The sequence below is a fragment of the Sorghum bicolor genome, chromosome 7 (genome assembly GCF_000003195.3).
Source record: "Sorghum bicolor cultivar BTx623 chromosome 7, Sorghum_bicolor_NCBIv3, whole genome shotgun sequence".
Taxonomy (NCBI): Eukaryota; Viridiplantae; Streptophyta; class Magnoliopsida; order Poales; family Poaceae; genus Sorghum; species Sorghum bicolor.
The window spans coordinates 48,303,521-48,311,795 of NC_012876.2; positions in this window are offsets into that span (position 1 = coordinate 48,303,521).

Sequence of the window (8,275 nt, forward strand, 5' to 3'; positions counted from 1 at the left end):
GAGAAGTGCACCGAGTCAGGTGTGGAGAAAGAAGATAGTTATATACGAAGAGGAGGCGCCACCGGAATCACCGACTTCGCCATCCAGCCAATCCCAGGACAACAGAGAATACGGAGAGTCCAGTTTGGAGGACTTAAAAACACCGAACACCTTGCCAAGAGGTAAACTTGGTAGTTATCTTTTTTCTTTCAATTATTTAAAATAGTTTGCTTAGTTAATCAGGCTCATATCATCTCGAAAAGAAAATAGAAATGTTAAAAATAGTAAGCCACATGTGAGTATGCTCATGGCGTAAAACCCATAAGTACATTCACTGTGGTGGCGTAAAAATAAAATAAATATATTCCTGTCCTATAAAAATGAAAATATAAAAATAAATTTATGATCCTACCAAAGAGAATAATATTTATTAGAGGAAGTTCAACATGATAACAGCTAAGAGATTTTATGCTAACACTTAATCAGTTCCACAAAGCTTTGTTGTCTATTTGAGCTCCACAGAATTCAAGGATCAAAGAAGACTAGCAGACGGAGGCCATCCTAATCGTTGTCAGGGTGCTACCGACATTAAAATACACCTCCGCCACCTCTTAGCTACATCAGGAGAAATTACGTCAAAATCCAGCTTGGGGGAGAGCACCCCCATTTATCCAGCTAAGTGTTCTACTCATGTTTATACTTTACTCAAATAATAAAAAGATACATAATCATAGAAACCCAAATAAAGATTCTGTGCTTATATATATATATCTTTACTTAGTTTGCTAAATAAATAAATAAATAAAGTTTGCTATGAACCCTCATGATAAGCTCTCACATGGAAATGATGAATAGTTGCTCTGCCATGACTAGTTCTCAAAATTGAAATCTCTCTCAAGTTTAGACATAACTGTTATAATTTAAAGCTTGCTCTAAACCTGAACTTGTGGGAAGAGAACTTGATCTAAAGTCTAAGTTGTTAACGGATATGATATGGGCAGGTTGAGCTGCTGTTTATCTGTTCCTAGAGATGCTAGAAAACTGGAGATCTTTATCTTTGAAAATATTTAAAATAACACATGATGAGTTCCTGTATGATGAGAGTTTAAATTCCTACCATAGCCATACATATGCTTGCTAGACTTTGAGCCACACATTTATTTTTTACTGCTTATGAGTATTGAGTGTGGTCAAGCTGTGTAGACCCTTAGGAGTTTGTCATGTGGTTAAAATCAAGATTCACTTGCACGTTCACTCACACATGCTGCTTCTACTCCGGAAGTACACATCCACATATATCCACCCATTTCCATCTCCAGAACCATCCAAAAATATTCTACTCCTAATCCGGGAGAGAATAGCCAAAAACATTCTTCTATTTCTGTTTTCCCCTGTGAAATAAATGCTCAAGTTATTTCGGTTACTATCACTTGCTACATTATTTCAAGAGATGAGTGCTCTAAAAAAAAGAGAAAAAAAAGATACGAGGAAATAAAAAGGGGCAAGTGCCCGGAACCTCAAAAGAAAAGAAAAAGTGAGACGAGAGGTAAAAATGGACAAGTGTCCGACAGTAGAATTAGGGGTACAAGATACCCACCTGAGAGGAAAGAAAAGAAAATACAGAGCATCTCATTCTCCTCAAAAGAGCAAGAAAGGTATGTATCCCCTCAAAAGAGCAAAAGTAGAATTAGACTTTCACCATTGTTATCACCATCATCACCATACACCATTCATTCGCCACACATGCACATCTTGATTTGACTTATTGACTTACTTGCAATAAATGTCTTGTAAGTATGTATATTTTATCTCCCACCTATGAGCCCCAGATATCAAAGCCTTATTAGAGTAGGATGAGAGAGAAGACAATGTCACTATGCTTCATACCACAAATACTACATATTTTGAGAGAAGGCATATACCATCACTGCCTTGGTAAGGATCCAGAAATACCACAAAAGAGAGATCTGAGAGAGTCATACAAGGAATCTCTGAGTTTTATTTGAAAATTTGCAAAAACTCCAGAGCTATAGTTAATCGAAGAACAAGAGACATGGCGCTTGACTAGACCGTTCTATCTTTTAACTGCTCAAGACACAAGTGACGGTTGCAAGTCCCATGGTGGAAGGTAAAACAAGTAAGTTTTAAGTCTTGACAGTTTACCCTAACTCAGAGATGAGATCTTGTTTGAACGCATGTGTACCTTTAAGGCATGAAACCACTACAGAAACTCTTGAGTCTATCTTTGCTCAGGGACGAGGAAAGGTTAAGCTTGGGGGAGCTTGTTGACGGTCCTTAATGCTCACATTTAACCGTCAACTAGTCATGGAAAAGGATCCAAATGCAACCAACACCCAGACTTAGGGTTTTATCTGACAGAATTCCACGAGTTTTGGTGTTTGTCTATTTTTGCAGGGGGTTATCATGAAATACGGAAGAAAGGCCCACACGTCGGGTTTACATAGAGTTATTAACGTGCCGTGCAATTTTCTATCATCTAGAAGACTCCAGAAGCCACGGGAATGAACAGGAAGCCGAGAGGGCTCAGGGACAGGATGCCCGCCCAAGTCCTTAGGGCGCCCGCCCAGCTACAATGTCCAATTCGGACCCGTTTCGCGGATCACGCTCCACCGACCTAAAGGATCAAGGAAAACCATGCGATTAATGTCGGTTTGATCCGACGGCCCAGATTCATCTGAAAAGACTATATAAGCAAGGCCCCCTGGCCCCTGGAGATCATACCTCTTCTACAGACTCAAAGTTAGGGTTTCAATTCTTCATCCAAGTAGAGAGGATCCCTCTAGTTCATCTAGTTCTACCTCTAGTTCATCTAGTTCTAGTTCTAGTTCATCTAGCTCTAGTTCTAGTTCTTCTAGTTCTAGTTCTAGTTCGTTCTAGTTGTAATCTAGAAAGTAGGAAGAGTGAAGAGGACAGCGGAGGAGGAGCCGGATCTGTCGGATCTTCCTCAACATTATACTTTTGCAGCAACTGGTTCGTTCTTCATCGTTCTCCAAGTTCTTCAATTCACAATTCTTGAGTTCTTTAATTACTTTTATTTACATTCAAGTTATTTATTGGATTCCTGCTTGCATCAAGTGCTCTAGTCTTTATAACGCTAGAGTAGTAATTAATAGATTAGACGTGGTGTTTAGTCTTGCAATTACCTGGAATTGCACCCAATCTTGCGGATTGTTGTGGTAGCCCTAGGGTAGTGACAGCCCTAACGGTCGACGTATTCCACCTCGTTCGGATCGGTGTTTGTAGGACCGTAGTCAGAGCTTCCTAGCCCCCTTCTCATCTCTTTCTGTGGTTAGTGTTCTGATGTCCCGAAATAGATAATCTTGAAGTAATTCCTGATTCTTAGATCAACTAGAGAACTCTCAGGAAACATCCTCTCTTCCCACCAAAAATAATTATATAGTTATCCTTGGGCGATCTTGATTCTTATTTTGTACACTCACATTCCTTGTGGAAAATCGATACTCTAGAATATTCCCGGGTGAAGGCTACATCAGTATCCGTGCGCTTGCGGATTTTTCTGTTTGCGTTTAAAATACCCAACAAGCTTTCTGGCGCCGTTGCCGGGGAACGGTAGCTGTGCTAGTTTCGAACCAAGTCGTATGTGTATCATTTTGCTTTTCCTTTTTTACCACACTCACCTTACTATTTTCACCATACCACATGGATTTCACTCCAAACATTAATGAGCATGGAATTTATTTCATAGCCACTTCGTTTACTCCATGCTCATATGCAACATCTTCCCAATCTATTGGTCTCTCCAACATCACCACATTCGAGATCTCCAACCCCCTCTTCCTTCCTGTTTATAAAAACTTTAAAAGGGCGGTTGTCGATGCATATGTTACTGGTATGTTACTGGTATGCTCCTTTAAAAATTTTAAAAGGGTGTGTTACTGGTATGCTCTGGTAAATATTTCATGATTTTTGGAGTACTGTATCTCTGGTATGTAATTTATGTTAATAGCTTTCCTTAAATCCATGTTTGGATCATATTAAATGTTACATGTTTATGCTGGTGTTCTCCTTTGGTGTCAAGCTTGTTCATGGTAGTAGTAGCATGTAAATAATCTGAAATCTGTTGTTTGACACTATTTAAGCCATGTTTCTTAATTTATAAAATAAGCACCTTGTTGCATGTTTAGTAAATATCTTAAGTTTGGCATGTGCTTTTGCTCCGAAAATTTTATGGTAATGTCAAGGTATCTTGCTTGTGCTTCTGCAATTTTTGTAGAATTTTTTGAGTACTCTTGCTGGTATATCTTAATTATGCCCTTGCATGGAATTAAATTAATAAAGGCCTCTTAATTAAGTGTTTGATAGTTAATATATGGTTTTCTGGTAATTATATGTTATACTTGTTCTTATGAGTCACTTGGTTGGTACTAAATATGTCATTGCTATGTCAACAAATAATTAATTAAAGGTTATTTAGCTATTCTGGACAGCAAGGGAGTAATTTGATTATTGTTCGATGATAACTTTGTTTCCTGAAAGACATGTCTCTATGAAAGTTCTTGTAAATCTTGCTGCCATGTCTAAAGATGAAATGTAAACAATATCATAAGCTTTCCAGAATGTCTTCATACATGTTTGTTGGATCTATATATCTCTAGTTATGGGTTGTTCTTTGAGCTGCCCTGATTGTTGGTTGTTGCTGTTAACTGTGTAAGTTGGTGTGTTCGTGTTAGTTGTCGTGGTATTCTTTTGTGAGCTTGTATAGAAGCTTACTCAGTAAATGAGTGTCCAGTGAAGTATGTAATCATGTTTGCCGAAGCATTCATCATTCTCTTCGTATGCATACATTCCTTATTCATTCGTTCATGCAATAGGTGCACCGGAGACTGCGAACTCGTTCGAGCTGGAGAGGGTGATTCCCGAAGGTCCAGAGGTCACCTAGGAGACGGAGGCCAAGGCAGCAGGACCCGAGGAGCCCGAAGAGGAAACTAAGTGCCCTTGTCACGAGCATGCTTCGTTCGTGAAAGGCAAGCCCCGGAGCATCTTAAGTCTCCTACTTTAATTTCAAAGCGTGCTTGAATATGTTATATCTATTGATGCATTACGTATAGGAGTTGTGATGAAACCCTTGCTGCATTATACCTTTCGTTGTCCAGATATCTTATACTACCCTGGTGTAGAGTTAGGATCGAGTAGCAGCTTAGCCCTGCTTTAATCAGTAGAAGTCGGGTGATACCCATCACCCACGCGAAATAGGTTCTGTTGCTCGATCACGATTGGCTATCTGTGCTATCATGGGAAAGGACCTGGTTTAAAATGACTTAAGCCGGGTGGAGTTTTGCAAGGCGGTAGTTACTCCGTCTGTGGCAGCTAAGGACCGATCGTTGTACATCCTCTTGTCATGTTGAACGCATGCCTGACACTTAGTTGGCGAATAACTCGTTTCGACCGTGAAGCCTAGTAGTATGACTCAGGCCGGAAGACCAGCGAGTATAAAGTGCGCATTACCAGAGGAAGTGTGGTGTGCAGAGGGACATTGGCATAAGACCAAGGGCAGGTGATTTAAAAGTCCTGATCTTCCTGGCAGAGTGACAGCCTTAGGAGTACGACGCTTATCGGAGCCGCGATTTCTGAGTCATACCAAAGGTGACCCGCTTGCTCTCCGATAGGGGGATGCATGGGTGAGTGCTAGGAATAACCCTCCAGCTGGATAGGAATCAATTCGAATCGCCGTCTCTCCCGGATAGTGAGAACTTGAAGAGCAGCGGAAAATGTAGCATTCATTAAGTACTTAATGGTTCTTAATTGTAATGTTGAGGATAGCAAGAAGAACACATGTTGAAACTTGATATGGTTATTATTGTTTGCTAATAATCAAGTGAAGTGCTTAGTTTAGGTGCTAATATAGTGATAGGCTAATGATAATCAATATGATGCTTATAAGAATGGTTTACTATCCAATTAAGCTCTTTGGCAAATATCATAAGTCAAGCCAGCTATACTTTATACTCAGCCTTGCATGATCCTTGGTGTCTTTTATTTTTGGTTAGACAGGTAAGTCTAGCTGAGTACATCCTCGTACTCAGGGTTTATTTCCACCTGTTGCAGATGATATCTTCTATGATAGTTTCTACAAGACCTGCCTTCATCCCACTAGGGATGAGGACTAAACCGTTGGGCGCGGTTCACTAACAACTTCGCACCTATGATGCTTTTGGTGGATACGATGAGACTCTGGCTGTAACAAGAACTTTTGAAATGTGTGTGTGAAAAACTATGTTGCTTCCACTATTTCAAACTTGTGTTGTAATAACTAAGTAACTCCGATGTGGTGCTGCTTCGTCGGCATGGAATGAACTATGTAACAATCACTGTGTTTTGTTGAACTATTACGATCTTGGTATGTTGCAAAGTTGGTTTGAAATCCTTCGTGATTTCGGTTGACTACCAGGGTTATATGGGCTCAAGTCTGGAAACTTGAATGCTAGTTCTATCGTTTCTACACTTGAACTTTTATAATTTGGTCGGTTCTATGACACAGCGCGTATATCAGGCCGATTCCTTGCCCGGATAGTGTTCAGGCTTCGCGGTCAAAACGACTTATCCTTCCAGCTAGGTGTGGGGTATGCGTTCAACATGACAAGAGGGCCGTCAATGATCGGTCCTTAATCGACATAGGCAGGGCACTACGGTCAACACCACCATAAGACCCTGCCCGGTCTCAGATTCATTCCCACACTTAGTTACTTTTCACCATAACATTGACAGCTAAGCATCCAGGTATTCACCTATATCTCGTAGGTGACAAGAAATCACTCGACTTCTACCGTGCTAAGCAAGCTAAGCATAGACACCGAGCCTACCTACTTAGGACAAGGTAGATAAACAGGTGGTGATATCAAGGAGTAAATATGCATCAACGGTATCAAACAACTCCTATCACTTAAATGCAGCATAGTAAAACAATCATTATATAACAAATTAAGTTAGCGACAATATGGAGACTTAGAATGCTCCAGGGCATGCCTCTCTCGAAGGTGCTAGGCCTGTGGTCCAGGCACTCCTGCAGATCTCCTTCCGACTCTGGTCCTCCCAGAAGTTCCTGGTCCTGTGTTTCCTCCTGCTCCTCGGGTCCCACCTCGTTCTCCTGCGAGCCTGTATGATGCATGTGTGCACATGAGTTGAAGTGCAAGATGCCCGAGGTGCAATGCTAGGTAAACTAAGACAAAATGATCATGACATGGTGCTCAGATGAGTAAGCCATATCCCATCTCCAGTGGAGATGAGTTGCCACGGATGAAATAGGAAACTATTTCTACAAGGTAGTCAACATCATCTAAGAACATACCAAGTAAAGCATCTATGGCATTCTCTTCTACAAGCTATTACTAACCAGCAAACTACTATGGTGCTTCAAAGATACAACAAAGACCATTTATTCTTTTCAACCTATGTATAGCAAGGGTTTATTTATTTAATTATTATTAAGCCCACAACAGTAGCACACATTTTTGTGCTTCAATAAATTCTACAAAAATTACAGCATGTCAATGGTTATTTATAAATTTCATCACCAAAATTTTATAGCATTTGGGCAAGTAACATGGCCCACTCAAAAATCACAAGTGTATCAACATAATTAAGTGTAAATGCCCGACTGGTGACAGTGTCAAACAACAGATTTCATATTTTTATAAATTACTTACTAACATAAGAAATGTCCACAAAAATTTATAGAATACTTGCATGATCCAATTATTTATTTAAAAATCATAAACCACTGCCATGCAAGCATTTAAATCAGCATAAATTAATTTATACAACAAATATTGTGTTACATATTTTTCCCAGAAACTACACATTCATGTTTGGATCATATTAAATGTTACATGTTTATGCTGGTGTTCTCCTTTGGTGTCAAGCTTGTTCATGGTAGTAGTAGCATGTAAATAATCTGAAATCTGTTGTTTGACACTATTTAAGCCATGTTTCTTAATTTATAAAATAAGCACCTTGTTGCATGTTTAGTAAATATCTTAAGTTTGGCATGTGCTTTTGCTCCGAAAATTTTATGGTAATGTCAAGGTATCTTGCTTGTGCTTCTGCAATTTTTGTAGAATTTTTTGAGTAATCTTGCTGGTATATCTTAATTATGCCCTTGCATGGAATTAAATTAATAAAGGCCTCTTAATTAAGTGTTTGATAGTTAATATATGGTTTTCTGGTAATATTATGTTATACTTGTTCTTATGAGTCACTTGGTTGGTACTAAATATGTCATTGCTATGTCAACAAATAATTAATTAAAGGTTATTTA